This window comes from Cupressus sempervirens, chromosome 1 (genome assembly GCF_028749045.1).
Source record: "Cupressus sempervirens isolate cs-2001-9-10 chromosome 1, ASM2874904v1, whole genome shotgun sequence".
NCBI lineage: Eukaryota > Viridiplantae > Streptophyta > Pinopsida > Cupressales > Cupressaceae > Cupressus > Cupressus sempervirens.
In genome coordinates, this window is record NC_143118.1 from 588,201,447 (window position 1) to 588,225,664 (window position 24,218).

The following is a 24,218-nucleotide window of genomic DNA, read 5'->3' on the forward strand; positions in this document are numbered from 1 at the left end:
AAGTTTCCTACAAAAATGATCTAGCTGGTGCTCTCTCCCATATTCCCCCAAAAGTTATAATGGTTCAAGATGTAAGAAAATGCTACAATTGTAAGATAGGTGCTCTAGGAGACATGGAAATTAGACAAGCATATGATAAACTCTGTGTAGATGGAGTCTTGAAAGAAGAATTCAAAATCGTTGAAAGAAAGGGTTTGACCCAAGTTTTAAGTTTTCCTACCGTATTCAAAACAGAAAGGGTTTAGACTTGTGGTGAGAAGAACTCATGGTGGAAATTTGTGGTTAGAAGATATTCCCATCAAATTGACAAAGGAAATTATACATAGAGTAATAGGGTACCCAACCCTAGATCGGTACAAAACCCTAAGAAGTGAATCAAAGGAGGTTATTGAAAAGAATACTGGTGCACAATGGAACAAAAGAGGAATGAAAATTCATACCATACAGGATCCTCTAGTTGAGTTTGTTGTTAGAGTCATCGCCCATAAATTCTATCAATCCAGTAGATTCAACAGTGTACCATGCATTGCAGTAGATGTAGGTTACAAATTGGTGAAAAAGGATCATACTTATGATCTTGCAAAACTGCAATTGCAAGAGATCAATGAAAACCTAGCTGCCATAAGAAGAACAAAGGGCACTCAATGCAAATTTGGAGCAATCCTAGTTTGCATATTCTTTTATGTTCAGAATGAGTTTCCTTCTTTTGGAAAAGTAACATGGAAGAAAGAAAGAACCATCATTGCACAAATTAATGAATATATAGAACAAATGGGAGAAAATTTTGATACCTTGATGACAAGCTATTTTGAGGATTTCAAAAAATCCATGAAGCAAAGATCAAGGATACCAGCTTCTCTAGTAGAAAAACATACTAATGATATATGTTTCTTAGTTGACATTGATTTTACCTATATTCAAGAAATTATACCAAGGGTAAGATGGCTAAGGCCATTTGGATATGAAATTAATATTGATGAGGCATCAGCAGCAATAATTGCATTATTGGCAGAAGAAATAGATAAAAATGCTCCACATTTTGGCACTTATGATGTGGTAAGATCAAAGATAAACATGGAATTAAAAACTGCTTCCACATTGAAGAAGAAAGACAAATTAATAAAGAAGATTAAGAAGTAATTTGGTAAAGAGATTGAGGCTAAAGCAGAAGAAGAAGAAGATGACAGTGATAATGAAGATGAGCAAGAACTAGGGCCAATGGAACTAACTCAAGGTCTTAGAGAAGACAAGGAGGAAGGTGCAAACGAAGAAGAAGCCAAGGAATCACTAACTGAAGTTGAGCCAAAGAAAAGAAAGGCAAAAAAATAGGCTTTAGCTAAGCCCAGATCAAAGAAAGTTGCCACATCATCACCTCAAAAGCCAACAACACAAGCATCAACAAGGGCCACCACTCAAAAGGCCAAAGATGAAGTTACCAAGAAGGAACAAGTCAAGGAAACACAAGAAGAGCTGAGGAAGAGAAGAAGGTATGTGGCTCAACCTGACACTGATGAAGAAGACCAATCTGAAAGGGTAAGCAATTCATCAGTTGATACCTTATGTAAAAAGATTGGAAATAGTGACTTGAGTAATTTAAATAAAGTTAATTTTAGTAAATTTACAAAAGAAGAACAAAATAAGATAGAAGAAATAGTTTATGGAATGATGGCACAGTTCAAGTACACTCCACTTGAACTAGATGGACAATTGCCAAAAGAACTATCAAAAATTGTAGAAGACAGATGGCATTTTTGCTTAAAAATGGAGAAGGAGATGAGAGAATCAACCCTAGCAAGTGTATTGCTAGATTTGACTAGGGAACAAGTAAGGAAGGCAATCAAAAGGCGTAATAATAGGTTTACACCTAAATACAGGGCATTCTTCATACTCCAAAATAGGATGGAAGAGATTGTTCAAAGAACAATGAAATCATGGAAGAATTTGTACAAAAAGAGTGAAGATTTTCTTGTGGAAGAATACAAGGAAGAAGCTGCTGTACCAATAGAGGAGAGGAGAAAAAAGAAAGAAGATGAAGAAAAGAAAAGAGAAGAAGAAAGGAAAGAAGAAGAACAAAAGAAAAGAGAAGAAGAGAAGAGGGAAGAAGAAAAGATAGATGGAAAGGAGGAATAGACACAAAAATAGGATACAATGGCAATAGTTGAGCAAGAGCAGCAACCAAATCAGAGTGTGCAAGACACACAATTGCCATCCCCTAGCCCTACTCAAGAATCCATCTCACCTATAGACACTGTAACTATTACTGATGTTCTTGATACTTTTGGTCAGAATATCAATCCATTAACTGTAGAAGATCTTAAAAGAATTCTTGACCAATCTATACAACAAACAATATTGTGTACAGATCCAGTATTGGTCAGTATAGATAAATTGCAAAAACTAGTAGAAAGTATAGTCAAAGATAAGGTGAATCCACAAGAACCACCTTCTATTACAACTATTAGTAGTCAATTCCAAGTACAAACAAGCATAATTGATGCTGCAAGACAAAAGCAAAGTGCAGTTGTAGAAAAAGGAACAAAACAAACAGGATAGACTATTACATCTGATCCTATAGCACAAACACAAGGTGCACTTCCACAAATTACAATAATTGATCATGGTAAATAGAAGGAGGAGAAAACAATGAAAACCCCTAAAGAATAGGAGGCAATACAAACATTAATAAATTTTCCTACCTCGGGAACTCTTTCGCACCAACCATGGAAAATATTAGTACCATCATCTAGTACTACCAGAGTTGCAAGGGTACTTAACTATGGAGACCCTGAATTAGATGAGGAGATAGTCATACCTAGCTATGACTCAAAATCAATAACCATTTATCAAATCAATGGGGTATAGGATGCACTAAATAGGTCAAAAAGACAAGAAATACTTAGGAAGGAGTATAAACATAAGCAAACACTATATGAGATTAAAGACATCTTTATGGATGCCTTCAACTTGCAATCACCAGATGATTCAAAGCATATCATAGAGCAATTAACAGATATTGTTGACCAGGTGACAAATGAAGACCTAGAAACTAATGCAAAACTTATGGAATGGTCAGAAAGAAAATTTCAAGGGAAAGTGAATGAGAAAATATCAAGTCAAATTGCACTTTCACAAGTTGAATTGGAAAAATATATTTACAAATTGAAAAAGGTACTTGAGAATATATTCTCACTGTACAAAAAGTTGTGTGATTTTTCTTACTTCACACAAGAAACAAGCCAAAAGATACTGAGCTTGGAAAGAAATTTAAACATTTCAAGTATGCAATTACCAAATGATCCAGCTCAAAGTGAGAAGCATTTTGCTCAATCGCTTCACACTCACAAAGAAATAGCTATATTAATAGCAGATGAGGCAAATATCAAGGCCAAATTAATACAGCTCCGGTCCTCCATTGCCCCACATTTAGAGATACTCAATAAAGAGCAAGTATATGCTGAAACCGTTCTCAAGAAAGACCCAAATCTTTCTACATTAGATGGACTTATTCATCTTGCTACCGAGACTACCATCCAGTATAAGTCACTGGAAATTGCTTTGAACAATTGGGATGTAGCACTTAGGTTGATTATGGAGGTAAACAACAAATTTTTGGCTTAATATGGTCTTAACCCTTAAACATTCTTTGACATAAGCATCAAAAAAGGGGAGAAAATAGACATAATAAGGGGAGATACAGATATTATAAGATGAATTAATGGGGGAGAGAATATACAAAGGAGGAGTTTGATATACAGATAAGGCACAAGGGGGAGTTACAAAATTTTTGAGGTATATATTGTAAGATTGTAAGTTACAAATTTTGATCAAGTCTTCTTTAAAGTCTATACATACCAATCAGATTAGTAAATGTACTTATAAGGTTAGTTAAGTGTTTTTGTCACTCATGTCAAAGGGGGAGGTTGTTAACCTCATAATGGTTTTTGACACTTGAATGCCAACACACTTAATCACATTCCACATTGGAACTGAGTACACCATGCATGCCGAGTAATCTTCATGTGCCGAGTAGTTTTCAGATACCGAGTGAAGATCAGATACCGAGTGAAGATCAGGTGCCGAGCAACATAAGGTGTCGACTGTTAAACAAGTGCTGAGTAACATAAGGTACTGAGTGATACAGTTTTGTTTAAGTGCCGAGCTATCCAGGAAACAACATGTGTCAAGTATTAGCAATACTTCAGGAGCCGAGTAACTTAGTATATTAGCATAAGGGTTTGTGATTGCACAAACTATGATGCAAACAGTTTTTGCAGCCAACATAAGGTAAATCTCGAAGGATTTAATGATGAGATTGAATCTTTTATTTTACTTATGCAATCTACATGCATCCAATAAGAAAAATGATGAAGGCATGCAACAAATAGAATAAATGCAAATAATGAATAGAAAATGGAGATTGAATATAGATCGTAGATCCATACCTAACCCAAAATCCTCAAATGTCTTTATAAGGAAGACAAAATTTCATTGTAAAAAAATGAGTGGATATACAAGGGTGCACAAGTAAATCTGTTTTCAAGAGCAAGGGTTGTTAGATCACAAAGGATCAAGATCAGAGAAGGCAGAAAAGGAGCCTGCATTCAGAAATCAAGGATTGTAATCTATTAGGTTCATTATACCTAATACTTTCTGGCAATTGTATTAGAATGAAAATCCTATGGTGATAGGTTAGCTTAACAGCTATTTCATCAGATCCTTTATTTAGGTGATTAAATTCCTTAACAGGGTGACACTTCACGTCAAGTGTTTGAAATCCTCTAACCAGGTCACTATTGGCATAGTGTAAAGCCTTTAACAGGGCAAACCATCATAAGTGGTTGAAAAATATTGTTGCCATAATTTTTATGGGTATCATCCCCACCCCAGTTTTCCCTTCTTATTCCTAGAGGGTTTTTGGGTTACCAAATTCCAGTGTTATGAGTTGTTGATGCATGTGTTAAATTTCATGTTTACTTGATGGATTTACATGCATGCAATTTACTTTTAGTTAAAAGTTTTATTGGCTAAAATATGATACTTATGATTCACCCCCCCCCCCCCCCCACCCCCTCTCATAAGTACTCTTTCCATATTTGAATATTCCAACAAAAATCCTTTTACAACTAACTTGACTTTGAATCTTTTTTTACCTCCATCCTCTTCTTTTAACCTATAAACCCACTTATTTTGTAAAGCCTTTTTACCCACAGGTAACTTGCAAAAATCCCATGTCTTATTCTTTAGCAAAGAGTCCATTTTATCTTTCATTGTAGACTCCCAATGAATGTTAGTATCCACCTACATAGTTTCATCATAACTTTCAGGTTCACCAACATTAGTAAGTAAAATAGAATAAAAAGAGAGAGAAAATCTTTATGGAGGTCTAATTTGCCTTGTTGACCATCTAACATTCACTGGTGTATGTGGTATTTGTTGTTGCAGTTGTTACACATCATGAGGAATAGCTAGAACATCAGCTTTTGGAGTATCATCCAGCACTACATAATCATCTTCTTTCTTCTCATGTTGCGACAACAGATCTTTATACAACACTTTCTCATTGAATATGACATGCCTACTTCTTACAATTTTATGATTTTCAGAATCCCAAAGCCTATAACCAAACTCATTAATGTCATATCCAACAAATACACATTTCTTTGACTTAGCTTCTAGCTTGGTTTTATTTTTAGAATCTATGTGAGCAAATGCTTCACAACCGAAGGTTTTGAGAAAAGAATAACTCACCTTCTTACTAGTCCATGCCTCCTCTAGAATACCACAACCCAAAGGAGTAGAGGGACCTCTATTAATAAAATATACAACAGTATTGACAACCTCTGCCCACATGTGTAAGGGCAACCCAACATGCAACCTCATGCTCCTTGCACATTCCATTATAGTCCTATTCATGCATTCAGCCACTCCATTTTCCTATGGAGTCCTTTGAATAGTTTTCTATCTACGAATACCATTAGTGCAGCAATAATCTTCAAATTCATGACAGCAATGCTCACCACCATTATCAAATCTGTGATATTTTAATTTTTTACTAGTCTCATTTTAAACCAAGCATTTCCATTTCTTAAAACTTTGAAATACATTAGATTTCTATCTAAGGAAATAAACCCATACTTTTCTAGTTGCATCATTAATAAATGTAACATAGTAATGAGAGCCACCAAGGGAAGATACCTAAGCCGGTCCCCATACATCGATATGCACAAGCTCTAATTTCTCCCTTTTATTTTCCTTCCCAGTCTTTGAAAAACTCACTCTCTTTTGTTTTCCATACACAAAAATTTCAGAAAAATTCATATTAACACATTTTAGACCTAGTAAAACTTTCTTTGAATGAAGTACTTTCATACCTTTCTCACTCATGTGCCCAAGTCTGTTGTGCCACAATGCTATATCAGAATCTACAGTGGCTATTTGTTCTTCCTACTCAACTATAGAAATTTTTGTTAAACATTAATTTTTTTTTGAAACAATTAAAGTGGAAGGAACAATATGACATGTACAAAGATATAGGCTTCCTACTTTCACACCTTTTGTTACTACAAGGGAACCTTTTGAAACCTTCCAATTTGTATCATTAAAAGTAACTACACAACCCTCATCACTGAGTTGCCCTGCTGAAATTAAATTCCTACTCAACCTTGGAACATGTCTTACCTCATGTAGTAGCCAATGATTCCCATTTTGCAACTTAATCTTAATTTTTCCCTTTCCAACAATTTGACAAGGTTCATTATCCCCCAAATAAAAAAACCCAAAATCCCCTTGGACATAATTAATGAAATAATCTCTATGAGGTGTAGCATGAAATGAAGCACCAGAATCTAAAACCCATGAATCATCAACACTTTCTAAGACAAAAGCAAAGCATCCTCTTTGGATTTTTTACTTACCACATTTGCCTCCTTGTCTCCATCTGATTTATCTCCTTCATTATTCTTTCCACTCCCGCAATCTTTCTTTTTGTGACCTAGTTTTCCATAGTACCAACAGTTGTTCGGTCCTCTCAATTGAGACCTCCTCCCCTTTGACTTTCCTCTTGATTTCCCATGATATCCAAAATTACTTCCTCTCTCAGTCATTCTGCCCTTGCTTTGTGCATTCAAAGCACTTCCTAATGTAAATCCACCTAAAGTTTTCCTATGAGTTTCCTTACTCAAAATAACACTGATCATATCGTCATATTTTAGGGTACTAGATCCAGGAATAGAATTACTCATAGCCATTACCAAGACATTCTAGCTTTTAGGCAAAAAACACAAAATCAAGAGAGCCCTAATTTCTTCTTCAAAATTGATACCCATAGAAGATAATTGACTAGTAATAGTATTAAACTCATTTAAATGATCTATAACAGATCCACCTTCTGCCATTTTTATATTAAATAAATGCTTCATGAGAAATACCTTGTTTGAAGCAGAGGGCTTTTCATATAATGTCACTAGGGTTTTCATCAATTCTTTTGTCATCTTTTCTTTTCTAATATTAAATGCCACTGATGGTGCCAAGCATAATTGAATGCTTCCAAGTGCCTTTCTGTCCAAAAGATCACATTCATCATTTGATGTAGATCCCTAATTCTTGGCTTTGCCTTCCAACAGCTTCCATAAATCCTTTTGATACAGATAGTCTTCCATTTTCATCTTCCATAACTGGAAGTTCTACCCATTAAATCTATCAACCCTAAGTTTACCCTCATCTACCATTGCTCCCACTCAACCGTGAAACTTTCCTATAGAGGATAACTGAGAAAAGAACTAGGCTCTAATACGACTTGTTACAATTAAACCACGGACAGAAAATAACAATTGCATGCAAATATGACCAATAAAAAAATATAATAGATCACATAAAAAAGAACACAAGGCACTAAGATGTAACGTGGTTCACCTGATTCTTGAGCTACATCCACCAAATAGCAAGCCTGATCTTATTACAATCCAATGATTATAACCTAATTACAATCTATAATCCCTTATAGCTCAATATAGCCACAAGAACCAATTTTGCATCACAACTTAATGAAAATACCTAACCCTAAGCCCTTTTATACAAGTATTTTATTCCTCTTTAGGGTTACAACATGTTGGCCATATATCAGCCACTACGTTAGCCATGACCTAAAGAATTTATAAAGTATGTACAATACTTTATTGATCAGTCACCACAAACTAACATTAAAGTGCTTGGATGACGTCCAAAAACTCAACAAAAGGGTGCTTGTATCATTCTGAGCCTATAGATCACGATTTGGCATTCCTAAAAAGTGGTTATAATAGCTAATTAGAGCAATAGTTCAAGATTTGTGACCTTTCAAAGTTGGGCTACCCAAAACTAGGAAAATAAATGTCAAAGATGTATTTACTCAACTCTATATGTTCTATTAGGGTCTGTCAACCTTAGGTATTAAGTTTGAGCATCTAGAAACTTCCCAAGCGGCATAAAATTGCCTATTTAAGAAAGGTTCAAAAATTGTCTAGGACAACTTTGGGTGGTAGTTCATAGCTTAGTCTTGTAGATTATTGTAATGAAGGTGCCCATGTGGGTTAGTATATTATACTTGTGAATTCTATGACTTTGCATTTCTAACACAAATAAGAAGTCCATATTTTGTTCTTGCATTTTTTATAATTCTTTTTTTTTTGTTATATGTTTATGGTATTAAGGGAAGGACCCTTCATCAAGTGGTACTAGAGCTAGAGTTCCTAATTGTGTGGACAAATTGTTGACTGTGTGGTAATTTACACCAGGTTTTTAGTTTGGGCTGAGTGTGTAGATAGATTGCCGATTGTGAGGTAGTTTGCATTAGAGTTTTAGTAGAAGCACAAAAATGTCTCTACGAAGAGAGCATGGTGGAAGAGTCAAAGGTGTTACATATGAGGATTTTAGACCCTCTAGAGGAAAATGTAAGTGATGCAAGAATAGATTTGTAGAGGACAAAATCTTGTCATAGGAGATGATGAAAGTGAGGATGAAAGAGAAGAAGGAAACCTAGACCCATACGCAATAGAGGAAGTTCTTAACCCAGAGGAGGCGAAGCTTTTTAGGGTCATTTCTAGTAATGGAAAAAGACCCAAGTTTGATGCTCCCACTTTTGTGGAAAATCTCAACCCAAAGGAATTGATTGACTGGATTAATGAATTGGAAGAGTATTTTGAATATGAAGATATTGAAGATTTGGATAGGGTCAATTTTTCAAAGGCCAAACTAAAGAGTCATCCAAATATCTAGTGGTAGGAGATCTAGTTTGATTGAAATAAAAGAGGAAATGAAAAAATCACTAGATGGGATTAGATAGTAGCTAAAATGAAGCAAAAATTCATTCTTGTGGATTATGAGCTTGATCTATTGAAGAAAATGCAAGGGTTGAAGCAAGAAAAAAAATCTGTTCAAGAGTACACTGAAGAGTTCTACTAAGTTCTCATTAGAATCGGCCATGCAGAAGATGATAAGGAGAAATTCACCCATTATCTTAATAGGTTACAACTAAGCATTCAGGATGAGATGAGTCTTGTTCAAGTCACCAGTATTGAGAAGGCATATCAGTTTTCCCTAAGGGTTAGGAGAAACTAAGAAAAAAGTTTGATAACAAGAATAGTGGAAGAGGTCATGGTGGAAGATCTAGTGGACAATATTATGGAGGCCATAATGATGATTAGAAGAACAAGGATGAGGCTAGAAGTAGCAATCAAAACCAAAGTGGAAACAATTCCAATATTTTCCATGATCAAAGCAATAGAGATCAGAGAGAAAGAGGTAGAGGACAAGGATCTGGAAGATGAGGCTTTCATGGGAAATGTTTTCACTACGAAGAAGAAGGGCATAGAGCATTTGAATCTTCCCAGTGCTAAGGAAGGATAGATCAAAGAACAAAAGGTCAGGCCAAAGTTGCACATGTTGATGAAGATGCCAGATCACTAATTGTGAAGATGTTGAAAGAGGAGAAGTCCTAGAGTTAACAGAAGAGTCCTACTGAGTGGTGAGAATGAACCTAATCAAAGAAGGAGCCTGTTTCACCTAAGGTGTAGATGTTAAGATAAGTGTTGTGATGTGATCATTGATGGTGGAAGTACTAATAATCTAGTGTCAAAAAAGATGGTCACAAAGTTGAAGTTGAAGATATAGAAACACCTAGCTACATATCGTATTGCTTGGGTGCAAGATGACGACAAGGTCATGGTCAATGAGTAGTGCTCAGTAAAGTTCAAGATTAGAAGCTACCAAGATGAGGTACTACGTAATATCATACCTATGGACATATGTCATATGTTGCTAGGTAGGATGTGGTAGTTTAACATGCATGTTGTACATGATGGGTGAGAAAATGCCTACACTATGACCTAGGATGGAGTGAAGCATAAGTTGAAGTCATCGAAGCAGAAAGAAGAAAAGGTATGTAGTATTTATAGAATATGTTTTGTTGATGCAAAAGAGTTTCACAAAGGTATGAAGTGTGAGCATATGTGTTTTTCTAGAATTCCAAAAGATAGTAAAGAAGAAGTAGAGGAGGTACCTATAGATTTTGAAGATATGTTGGGAGAGTTTTCTAATATTATATTAGATAATGTACCTAATGGATTGCCCCCAATGAGGAAGACCAATCACCAAATGGATTTGGTTCTAGTAGCCAATTTTCCAAACAAGGCAACACACATAATGACACCACTAGAAAGTGAAGAGTTGAATAGAGAAGTTCATGAGTTGTTGCAAAAGGGGTTGATTCGAGAGAGTCTAAGTCCATGTGCTATACTAGTTGTATTAGCACCAAAGAAGAATGGAGAATGGAGGACGTGCACATATTCTTGCAATATCATCAAGATCACAATCAAATACAAACTTCCATTGCCAAGGATGGATGACATTATGGACTGTTTGAGTGGGGCTAAGTATTTCACAAAGATAGATCTAATGAGTGGGTACCATCAAATCCATAACAAATAAGGTGATGAGGGAAAGAATGCTTTCAAGACAAAAGAAGGACTATATGAGTGGTTAGTCATGCCTTTTGGTCTAACCAATGCACCAAGCACTTTCATGTGGATCATGAATGAGGTACGGAAAGAGTTTCTAGGTAATTTTTTCATTGTTTTCCTAGATGATATTTTGATCTTTATTAAGACATTGGAGGAGCATTTGATCCATATTTGTAAGGTGTTCGATAAGTTAAGGGAAGAAAAGTTGTTGATAAACCTAAAGAAGTGCAGTTTTGTGAAGAAAGAGTTGGTGTACCTAGGATTTTTAGTCTTAGCAAAAGATCTAAAATTGCACCCAAAGAAAGTGAAGGCTATCCTTGAATGGCCTATAGGGATAACTTTAAGAAACCCCCATTTAGAAAAAAGTATAAAATTTTGGTGAATCAAACATTAGTTCAAGGGGGGAAAAAATTAATTTCTATTGGCAAAATTTTATTTTTAATTAGGAATTTGTCAAATTTTATTCGTGATTATTTCTCAATCATATGAAAATTCTATAAAATCATGGTGAATCTTTCATTATTGATGAAAATCATGGGAGAAGAGTAAACATACTAAACATTGATTTTATTATTATTATTATCATTATTATTATATGGAGCCTAATAAATTATCAAACTTTGAGGTTAAATTTAGCCCACTTTTATCATTATAGTTTCCCTCCAAATTATTGAATGGTGGTTTCGGGGAAGAACTCCTTTTATTTTTAACTATTGGATGATCATAAATCAATGCTCTAAATCCTATTTCAAGCCAAACTTTGAAAAAGATACCAAGTTTTAAAGAAAGTTTCAACACTAAAGACATGTGTCCTCAATCAAATCTATTTTGTGGTAAAGTGGGAAAGGATAAAAGCCTTCATGAAAATTCTTTAGAATAGAGACACATATAAAATGTACATTCTTAATCTATAGTGTAACTTAAAATTTTACCAAATATTGGTGAATATGACATCAATTAAGACAAGCCTTAAAAGTTGTAAGCCAAAATATTTAATTTACTGCATAAAAAAATTAGATTCCATTGGCGAAGTCATCACTAAAATATAAATACTTTTGTATTATTATTGGCAATTAGCCTATGCATGAGACCCAAATTTGGTAAAGTGCAGGTGACATGGACACCCCAAAAGTACAAAGAAAAAGCCAAATCTAGGGTCCCCAATGAGTGAGATTAGCTAATCGATGAATATTAGCCACTAAAGTTATCCTTGATGGCCTACTCCAAGGAGTGTGATAGAGGTAAGATCTATTCATGGACTAGCTAGTTTTTATAGAAAGTTCATAAGAGGTTTTAGCAGTATTTGTGGAGCCTTGACAAAAATAATGATAGAGGATAGGAAAGAATTTAAAAGGACTATAGGAGAAGATACGAGTTTTAATCTATTGAAATAGAAAGTTATTGAGAAACCTATTTTAAAACGTCCTAATTTTAACAAGGTGTTCTAAGTAGACTACGATGCTAGTGGTACTGCACTAGGAGCTATTTTAAGCCAAGAAGGTAGACCTATTGCCTATTTTAGTGAGAAGTTGAATGATGCAAAAAGAAAATGTTTTTTTTTTATGATTAGGAATTTTATGCTATAGTTCAAGCATTCAAGAAGTGAAGACACTATCTTCTTCCTAAGGAGTTTATTTTGTATATTGACCACCAAGCTTTGCAATATTAGAATAGTCAAGGAAAATTAAACCAAACACTTTAGGAGTGGGTTGAGATTTTGTAGAGTTATACATTTTTTTGAAATACAGGAATTATAAATCTAACAAAGTTGTAGATGCTCTTAGTATAAGACAACCTTTTTTGATAGAAATGTAGATAGAGGTGGTTGGGTTCAAGGAACTCAATACTTTGTGTAATTGAAATTTTGTTAGGGTTCCAATTCACCTTTCTAATAGAAGGAAACTCTTCCATTACATAAAAGAATATACACATAAGAACTAAACAAAATTTTCATTGAGTGCCTTTTGATCTCCTTATTGGTCCAAGGTTTTCATTTATTTTCTGCAACATAAGTTTAGACAAATCATATGTGTGATCTTTCTTTACCAGTTTGTAGGCTACATTAATAGCTATGCATGGTACACTGTTCAATCTACTGGATTGGTAGAATTTGAGGGATATTACTTGCACAACAAAATCTAGAAGAGGATCAGTTATAGTATCAATAATCATTCCCTTCTTATTCCATTTGGCTCCAGTATTCCTTTCAATGATTTCTTTGGAATCACTGCACAAGGTCTTAGGCTGATCTACGGTTGGGAAACTAGTAACCCTATGAACTATTATTTTAGTAATCTTTATTGGTCATGTTTCCAACCACAAACATCCATTGTGAATTCTACTGAAGACAATTCATATCCATTTAGTTTTGAAACCTGTAGGGTAAACTAGGGCATTGGTCAAACCCTTCTTCTCAACTATTTGGAATTCATCATTCAAAATTTTGTTTTCACATAGTTTTTCATAGGCTTGGAATATCTCTAGATCACCTACTGCACCTATCTTGTAGTTATAACACTTTCTCACATCTTGCACCATGACAACTTTAGGTGGAATGATAGACAATGGGCCAGTTGGGTCATTTTTGTAGGTGACTTCAGGGATTGGCCTAAATTTGGGTTGCTTCACCTCATTGCTAACCAACTGGACCTCATGACCCTCCTTTCCTTTTAGGTTTCTTAAACTAGAAGCTATCACACCAAACTAGGGTTTAAATGTATTAAAAACTTTAACTTTGTGTACCTCAACACTTGATAAATACCTTAGATCTTTAAAATGTTTGTTGAATCACTATTGAGATCGATGCAAATGGCTTCAAAGTTGTTGTATGATTTCTCTTGCTCTTTCCTCATCTTTGATCTGCATTTGAATGACATGAAAATGATCAAAATTTGGCCTTATACCTTTCAAAACCTAGCATTAAATTTTTCATGCATATAGTTGTAAACTTGGCACTTGAAGGTTCCAACATGATTGGCTCCTATTATTAGAAACTCAGTATCCATTGGAGCTTTACTTAGCATCTAAGGATAGTTCAGCAATATTTGCAAAAACTTTGAATTTTGACTTGGCATCTTTTCTCATGTAGATTTCTTCCTTGTAGTGCTTCTTTATCTTGGAACTGATGTGGGATATAGCTTTGTATATCAGTTCCATACACCTATTCTTTTGCTTAGTTGGATGAAGTGTGATCACTTAACCTTTTGGGTGATCTCTCCATTTGATGTGTTGCACTCATCTTTCTTCTTCCAAGTCTTGTTCATTTGCCCTCTAATTTGTTCAACATCAACCTTTTATTTTTCTTTTTTGACTTATGTCTTGGGTTCTTTTAACTTTGTTGGGAAATTCCTACTAATATGACCAATTTTCAAGCAACTAAAACATGTGGTTTGGCTTAACCATCTGCTATAATTTCCTCTAAAATGTGTCCTTATGGAATTTTCAGGAATGTGTCCATACTCCTAACAATAGTGATAGCTATACCTAGTGTTGCAATCCCAATTGTAGTGATGACCATGGTTGTTTCCTTTTGCAGGTTCATTGGGTGTCCACATGGGCTTTGATCTATATTCAAATTCTCTATATCCATATATTTTGTAGTTGTAGCAGTGGCCTTCAAATATTGGTGTCCTCATGGTCTTGATTCTACATTAATGTGCTAGATTTCCTTGCTTTTTGCACTTGTGAAAAAAGCTTTCACTTTTAGGCTTATCACGTTGATGACCATTCTTGCTCCTACATACATTAGAGGTATGCCTCTTTTAACCATAGAAATGACAAGTAGGTTTAGTTTTCTTACCTTTGTTACTCCTTTCTTCTGCAATCTCGGATGATTCTCCTTGTTCAATACTAGTGTAACCAAGTCCTAAAGTATCATTAGCAGCCCTTGGTGATTTCAATAGTTTCTTAAAGTAATTGATAGCCTCATTGGGTTTTTTGAAGCTTTCTGCTATCTCCTTTTCTATTTTCAATTCATTTTGCAGTTGCTCATTTTGCATTCTCAAGGTGGAAATTTCAATGTCCTTCATGTTTAGCTCATGATGAGCATTTATCATCTAACTTAAGGTGTCTAGCTCCATTTTTGAGATTTTTTCAAACTCAATTGTCTTCTCCTCCAGTCTATTGGTAAGATTTCTCTTGTCATCTTCTATCATGAACTTGTCTTCAATGGCTTTCTTCTTTTGGTTAGTTACTTCACAAAGCATTATGACTTGTGATTCTTGTTCAAGCTTGAGTATTCTAATTTCTTCAGCTTGTGCTCTATTTTTCTCCATCAATTCAGCTATTCTTGCTTCCAATTCCTTGGAATCTCCATTGGAAAACACTTGTGTGGTATCAATCTCCTTGTAGTGTATGTCATTCTCAGCTATGGCTATATCCTTCCTTCTTTTTAAGGACTTTTTGAACTCTTCTCCAAGTTCTTCCAATATGCGTAGAGCGAAGTGCACATCAATCACTTGATTGTCTATGATCTTCCCAAGTTTGAAAACTTCAATCTTCAAACCTTTTCTCTAAGCTATTAGGCTTCTTCTTGTGAGAACCTAGTGCTACAATACCAATTGTTGGAATGTTCAAAATGGGAAGAGTACTTCTAAGAGGAGGGGTGAATGAGAAGTACCACACTTTTAACCTTTTCAAATCCTTTAAAGAAAATAACTAAAAGTAAATTGCATGCATGTAAACATATCAAATAAACATAAAGTAAATAGATGCATCAACACACATGACACCAAATTTGGTAACCCAGAAACCCTCCAAGAATAAGAAGGTAAAACTGAGGTGGGGATGATACCCACAAAAATCACTGTAGCAATAATTGTTTGACCACTTTGGATGGTCTACCCTATGAAAGGCCTACCCTATTAAAGGCTTGACATTGTGTTAATAGTTGTTTGGTTAGAGGATTTACAAACACTTTACATGAAGTGTCATCATGTTAAAGGATTTACAATAGGTTGTTAAACCCACCTAATTCAATAGGATTTTCAATCAACTTCTCCGAAGGTTCTCCCACCTAGCTATTAAGCTAACCTATCAATATAGGATTTCCAGCATCTAATACAATGGCAAGAAAGTATGAGAAAAATAAACTTGATAGTATGCAATATTTAATTGTTGGATTTAGGCACTTGATCTTCTCTCTCTGATGTGACCCTTGCTTGATCTAATCTATATTCTTATCCCTTTTCCTATTTTGATGAACTAGATGTGTAATTGCTGCTATGTTCCTCCAAGTCTTTCACACTTCACACTAAATTTTGCTATAGTTTTCCCATACACTATTCTCTTTGACACACACAATGGGGTTTTCATCCTCCCTTTAAGGATTTTGAAGACTTAGGGTTAGGTATGGATCTACAATCCATATTGGATCTTAACTTCCCACTCATTCCTTGCATTTTTCTCATTGGTTGCATGCCTTCTGCATTTTTGTGATTGGTTGCATGCTGATTGCATAGGAAATGTAAAAGACTCATTCTTATCCTTGTTATCCTTCAAAATCCTTCTATGTCAGCTCCAAAAATGGTTTACATTTGAGTTTTTGAGGGCACAAACTCATATGTTTATTCTGTGTTACTCGGCACATACTAGACTACTGGCGCTTAGCACATGTTTGATCCTGGGTTGCTCAGCACCTATTACATTCTATCTTACTCGACATATGAAGCATTCTGACTTGCTCAGCATCAACTATGACTTGACACTTATATATCACTCAGCACCTGTATAATGCTCGACACCCAAAAGAATTTTGACTCAGTACATACTATGGCTCGGCATACATAGTGTACTTGGCTTCAATGTAGAAAGAGGTTAAGTGTGTTGACACTCAAACATCAAAACTATTCTAAGACCAACAATATCCCCCTTCGACATGAGTGTAAAAAACACTTAACTAATCATTATTAACTTTTCCTTATGAGTACCCTATCCAATCTATTATGTATATGTACAAAATTTCAAAAATTTGTTCAAAATTTGTTCAAAATACCTTATTACTCCCCCTAAGCTAATTGTGCCTTGACATTCTTTGCAACCAACATTTTGTGCTAAATGTGCCTTATATTCATTGCCTTTTCCTTTTCTCTATATCTATAATCTGTACATGTGTGTTTTTTTTATTCATATCTCCCTCAAAACATTATTTCTTCCCCATACTATTTACACATTATGACTTATCTCCCGCTTGGTCATATCTTCCTTATTATTATCTCTCCCCTTATCTTCCTTATTATTTCTCCCCCTTTTTGACACTTATGTCATAGGGTTCTAAGGAGTAATACCATACTTAGCCAAAAAGTCACTTTTTACCTCCATTATTATTTTCAGAGCTGCATCCCAATTCTCCAAAGCAATGTCTAATGACATGTGTTGGATGGCAATCTCTGTAGCAAGATGTATAGGTCCATCTAATGTAGAAAGATTTGGATCTTTATTTAAGAGAGTTTCTACATAGACTCATTCCTTTCAAAGGATTTCTAAATGTGGGGTGATAGAGGATTGAATTTGCATCAATTTTGCCTTTATATTGGTTTCCTTTGCTGTGAGTACAACTAACTCCCTTTGAGTGTGAAGCGATTGTGCAAAATGCTTCTCACTTTGAGCTAGATTTTTTGGTAGTTGCATGCTAGAAATCTTTAACTTTCTTTCCAAGCTCAATATCATTTGATTTTTTTCTTTTCTGAAGTTGGAAAAATCACACTTCTTGCACAATGAGAAAATGTTCTCGAGTACAGCTTTGACCTTGTCAATTTTCTTGGCCAACACTACCGTTCAAGTATTATACCACTTGATATCTTCTCATTTACCTTCCCTTGAAATTTTCTCTCAAACCATTCCATAAGGTTAACATTGGTGTCTTGGTCTTCACTAGTCACCTGGTCAACTATATCAGATAGTTGTTCTATTATGGGCTTCCCTTCATCTGGTGACTGCAAGTTGAATGCATCCATAAAGATGTCCTTAATGCCATTCAATGCTTTCTTATGTTTATACTCTTTTCTGAGTATCTCCTACCTCTTCAGTTTGTCTAAAGCATTTTTCATTTCTATGATCTGAGCCATGGTGATGGTCTTGGAGTCATAGGTAGGTATTACTATGTCTTCATCTAATTCATGATCTCCATAATGAAGTACCCTGGCCACTCTGGTTTAGCTTGAGCTTGGAGTTGAGATTTGCAAAGGAGTGACTTAAGTGCTCAACTTCTAAAGGGTCTTTGTAGGAGTGCCTATCTTTGGTAGTTCTACCAATGTTTTTATGGTGGCCTATTCCTTTTCCTTTGATGTATCCTCCTTCTCATCAGATTTTCCATCCTTTGTACTTGGTTTCTATAATATATCACTTGTTGTTGGAGGTGGTGGAAGCACCAAAATTTTAGTGTTAGTAGTCTTATAGGTGAAAGGTGGTTCCTTTGGTTTCACCTTTTCTCTTTGTGGTTCTGCTACTGCCTTCTATAGCTCATCTACACTCACCAATATAGTTTTTGTGCATAACTATGCCTATAAAGTGGATTGGTGAAGGATCTTGGAGAGATCCTCTGTAGTTAGGGGATTATTGTTCTAAGTTGAATTGTCAGGAACATAGTTATTGTATCTGTAGGTGTGATGGTTATATGAGGAGGGCTAGGAGTTGGCATTTTTTTGTCTTGCACACTATGTTCCTATTCTTGTTGTTGTTTAGATGTTGCCATATCTTCTTTTTGTGTTTCTTCCTCCTCACCTTTTTCTTTATCCTCCTCAACTTTCTTATCTTCCTCCTCTTTCTTCTTTCCTTCTTCACCTCTTTCTATTGCTTCATTTTCTTCCTCTTGCTTCTCTTCTTCTCCTTTCTTTTCTTTTGTTTCCTTTTCCTTGGTACTGGCCTCAGCCTTATTTTCTTCCTCTTCCTTATCATCAGTCATTTTATAAATTTTTTCCCACAATTGTGTGGATTTATTTACCACATCATCAATCTTATTTTTAGACAATAATGTCATTTATTCTCAACTATCTCATACAGTTCCTTAGGCATGTTATTGTCAAGTTCTAGAGGTGTGTTTTTGAATTCTTCTATCATGGCATATATAGATTCCTCTTCTTTATTTTTCTCTTCTCTACTGAGCTTATTAAAATCAAGAGTTTTAAAACCATTTAAATCTAGATTCCTAATCTTTTCAAAAAGTTTATCAATTGTAGACTTAGGAGGATAAATTACCACTCTAAATTGGTTGTGCTCCTCTAACTTTGTTCTCTCTTCATAATTAGTAACTGGCTGTGCCACATACTTTCCTCTTTTCTTTGGCCCTTGATTAGTTTTTTCACTAGCTGTCTTCTTCTCTTTTGATTTTTCCTTGGCCTTGTGTGTGGATGCCCTTGTAGTAGCCCTTGTTGCCAGAGCTTGCTTGGCTTGTGTAGACTTGGTGACCTTCTTGGGTTTGGGCTAAGCTAGAGGCTAAATTTTAGCCTTTCTTTTCTCTTTCTTGGCTTGAGTAGGTGCTTCCTCAACTTCTTCTTCATCGGCACCTTCCTCCTTGTCTTCTCCTAAGCCTTATGTCAGTTCTACTGGGTCTCACCCTTGCTCTTCTTCTTCTTCACTCTCACCTTCTTCTTTGTCTACTTCTTCTTCACCACCTACTTCTCCTTCAATATTTTCCCAAAGTTTCTTCTTTATCTTCTTCACTAATTTATCCTTCCTCTTGATAATAGAGGATGTCTTCAATTCAGTTTCAACCTTTAATTTCACAACATCACATGTGCCAAAGTGAGGAGCTTCCTTATCTATTTCTTCTACAAGAAATTTTGTGATTGCTATTGAGGCTTCATCTAAATCAATCTTATATTCCAATGGCCTTAGCCATCTCACTCTTTGTATTGCTACCTAGATGTAGGTATAATCAATGTCAACCAAAAAGCATATGTCATTCAGATGTTGCTCTACTAATGAAACTGGTATTCTCATTCTCTACTTCATGGATTTCTTAAAATCCTCAAAGTAGCTTGTCATTTGGGCCTCAAAATTGTCACTCATCTGATCAATGAACTCATTGATTTGTGTAAATGTAGTTTTTCTAGGGTTCTAATTCACCTTTCCAATAGAAGGAAACTCTTTCATAACATAAAAGAATATACACATAAGAACTGAACCAAATTTACATTGAGCATCTTTTGATCTCCTTATTGCTCCAAGGTTTTCATTTATTTTTGACAAATCATGTGTGTGATCTTTCTTTACTAGTTTGTAGGCTACATCAATAGCTATGCATGACACACTATTCAATCTACTAGATTGGTAGAATTTGTGGGATATTACTCTCATAGAAAAATATAGAAGAGGATCAATTATAGTATCAATAGTCATTCTCATCTTATTCCATTTGGCTCAATTATTTCTTTCAATGATTTCTTTGGAATCACTACATAGGGTCTTAGGCTGATCTAGGGTTGGAAACTAGTAACCCTATGAAATATTCTTTTGTTAATCTTTATCGGTTCTATTTCCAACCATAGACATCCATTTTGAATTCTATTGAGGACAATTTGTATCCATTTAGTTTTGAAACCTATAGGGTAAACTAGGGCATTGGTCAGACCCTTCTTCTTGACTATTTGGAATTCATCCTTTAGAATCTTGCTTTCACATAGTTTGTCATAGGCTTGGAATATCTCTAGATCACCTACTACACCTATCTTGTAGTTATAACACTTTCTTACATCTTACACCATGACAAATTTAGGTAGAATGATTGATAATGCGCCAGATGGGTCATTTTTGTAGGTAACTTTAGGGATTGGCCTAAATTCGGGTTGCTTCACCTTATTGCTAACTAACTAGACCTAATGACCTTCCTTTCCTTTATGGTTTCTTGAATTAAAAGTCATTATATTGAACTAGGGTTTAAATGTATTAAAAAATTTAATTTTGCGTAGCTCAACACTTGATAAATACCTAAGATTGTTAAAATGTATGCTAAATCATTGTTGAGATCGATGCAAATGGCTTCAAAGTTGTTGTATGATCACTCGTACTCTTCTTTCATTTTTTCTCTACATTTGAATGACGTGAAAATGATCAAAATTTGGCCTTATACCTATCAAAACCTAGCATTAAATGCTTTGTGCATACAACTATAAACTTGGCACTTGAAGGTTTCAAATTGACTCAAATCCTATTGTATTTTGTTTACTTAGCTTCCACTAGTTCTCCACTTCACTCAGCTTCAACTATGAACTCGGTCATTATTAGAAACTTGGCATCTATTGGAGCTTTACTTAGCATCAATATAGGATTTTCAACATCTAATACAATGGCAAGAAAGTATTAGAACAATAAACCTGATAGTATGCAATCTTTAATTGCTAGATTCAAGTGCTTGATCTACTCTCTCTGATGTGACCCTTGCTTTATTTGATCTCTATTCTTATCCCTTGTCCTATTCTGATCAACTAGATGTGTAATTGTTGCTTTGTTCCTTTAAGTCTTTCACACTTCGCACTAAATTTTGCTATAGTTTTACCATACACTGTTCTCTTCAACACACACAATGGGGTTTTTATCCTCCTTGTAAAGATTGTGAAGACTTAGGGTTAGGTATTGATCTATGATCCATATTGAATCTTAAGCTCCCACTCATTCCTTGCATTTTTCTCATTGGTTGCATGTTGATTGTATAGGAGATGTAAAAGATTCATTCTTATCCTTGTTATCCTTTGAAATCCTTCTATGTCAACTCCAAAAATAGTTTACATTTGAGTTTTGTAGGGCACAAACTCATATGCTAATTTTGTGTTACTCGGCACATACTAGACTACTGGTGCTCGACACATGTATAGTTCTAGCTTACTCAATAAATGAAGCATTCTGACTTGCTTGTCATCAACTATAAATTGGAACCTATATATCACTCAACACTTGTATAATGCTTGGAACCGAAAGGAATTCTAACTCAACACATACTATGGCTCGACATACATAGTGTACTCGACTTCAATGTAGAAAGTGGTTAAGTGTGTTGACACTCAAATGTCAAAACTATTCTAAGACCAACATGTATTAGTCATTACCTATACCAAAGAAGCCATGGAATGACATCACCATGGATTTTTTTCTTGGATTACTAAAGACTTGACAAGTTTTCAAAGATGGAACATTTTATTCCTTACAAGAACACTAGCGATGTTGTTCATGTGGTAGAGTTATTTTTCAGAGTAGTGAGACGACATGGTCTAACAAAGAGTGTAGTTTTAGATTGAGATACCAAATTTGTTGGGTATTTCTAGGGTACATTTTGGAAGAAGTTGAAGGTAGAGTTGAAGTTCAGTTCATTGCATCATCCATAGACTGATGGACAAACAGGAGTGGTGAATAGGAGTTTGGGAAATTTGTTGAGATGTTTGGTTGGAGACAAGCCAAAAGGATGGAATATGATTCTACCAAACATGGAATTTTCATATAATAATTTTGTCAATAGGAGTACTAGTAAATCATCATTTTAGATTATATACAGTAGTAGTCTTAGAAATGCTTCTGAATTGTGACACTTGGATAAAGAAGAGATAAGTAGTGCTGAAGCAAAATAATTTGCTAAACATTTGAAGAACATCCATAAGGAGTTAAGGAAGTAGATCATAAAGGTGAATACATAGTACAGGACTAAGGTAGATGTAAAAATGAGGTATAAAGAATTTCAGGTATGAGATGAAGTCACAATTCATTTGAGAAAGGAGCATTTTATAGTGGGTACATATAATAAGCTAAAGATGAAGAAGTTTGGACCATGCAAGATAGTGAAAAGGCATGGTTCTGGAAATCCTTATGAAGTGGAGTTTCCCACTAAATTGAATATTTCATGAGTATTTAATAATTCAAATTTGACAGAGTATTATTGAGGAGGTGATAGAGATAAAGTTGTAGAAGCATAGTGGAGTATTTCAATAGCTAGTTTGACTATAGAGGACATTAAGGAGATATTGGATAGTCATATTGGGAAAAATTCAAGGAACAAATCTTATGAAGAATACCTGGTCAAATGGAAAAGGAAGCTAGTAGAGGATTCATCATAGCTAGCAAGGGAGGATGTTAACTATCTTGATTTTCTTTTGAACAACTGAGATCTAATGGGGTCACTTCTCAAATGACCTTGAGTGTTTGATGCAAGAGCATCCTTAGTGTAACAGCAATCTTGCATCACCAAAAAAAATTTAAAAAAAATTTCAGTCTTTTCTATTTTAATGAGGAATAGTAGATGGGATCGTTACTATATATGGAAACCTACTATTTTTAGTAATTTTGTCATACGAGCTTGAAATGTTTCCATTTTCTACATGTAGGTTCATTTTAGAATTATAAGCCTACCATAAAAATCTTATTTCTCTAGCTTAACTGTCATAGAAGATATTGCAGATTTTTAGTGGAAAATTTTGGAGAAGTTTATTTAGGCTCACCATTGGAGCCTTAGAGTGCCCAGATGAGGTCTGAAAATTCAATGGAAGGGTGCTTCTGCCATTCTAAGCTTGTAGATTAGGAGTTGGCATTTTTGAAAAGTGGTTATCATAGCCAATCAAAGCAACGGTTTGAGAGTTATGGCCTTTCAATGTTGGGCTACCCAAAATTTCCAAAATAAATGTCAAAGATGTATTTGGTCATCTCTATATGTTTTGTTAGGGTCTGCTAGCCTTAGTTATTAAGTTTGAGCATCTAGAACCTTCTTGGGTAGAATAATATTGCATGTTTAAGAAAGGCCCAAACATTGTCTGGAATAGCTCTAAGTGGTAGTTTGCAGTTTAGTCTTCTAGATTACTATAACGAAGGCACCCATGTGGGTTAGCATATTATACTTGTGAATTAATAATTTTGCATTTGTGGTGCAAAAAAGAAGTCCATATTTTCTTCTCACATTTGTCATTGTTTCTTTGTTTCTATCATGTGTTCATGGTATTAAGAGGAGCATCTGATGCATGAGCATCCTTGGTGTAAGAGAAATCTTACATCACCAAAAAATAATAATTTCTTTTTAGTCTTTTCTATTTTAATTTGGACTAGTAGACAAGGTGGTTACTATTTATGGGAACTTGCTATTTTCAAGTATCCTTTTTTTTTTTACCCAATAGGGCCACTTAAGTATGCATTCCATAAATTTGATCACTAGAAGTAGAGTATACATTCCAGAAGATAACATTCCCTCTTGGGGATTCCTTGATTTCCATTAGAGTTGGCTTCTAGTCTTCTAGTGCTAGACTCTATATTGAC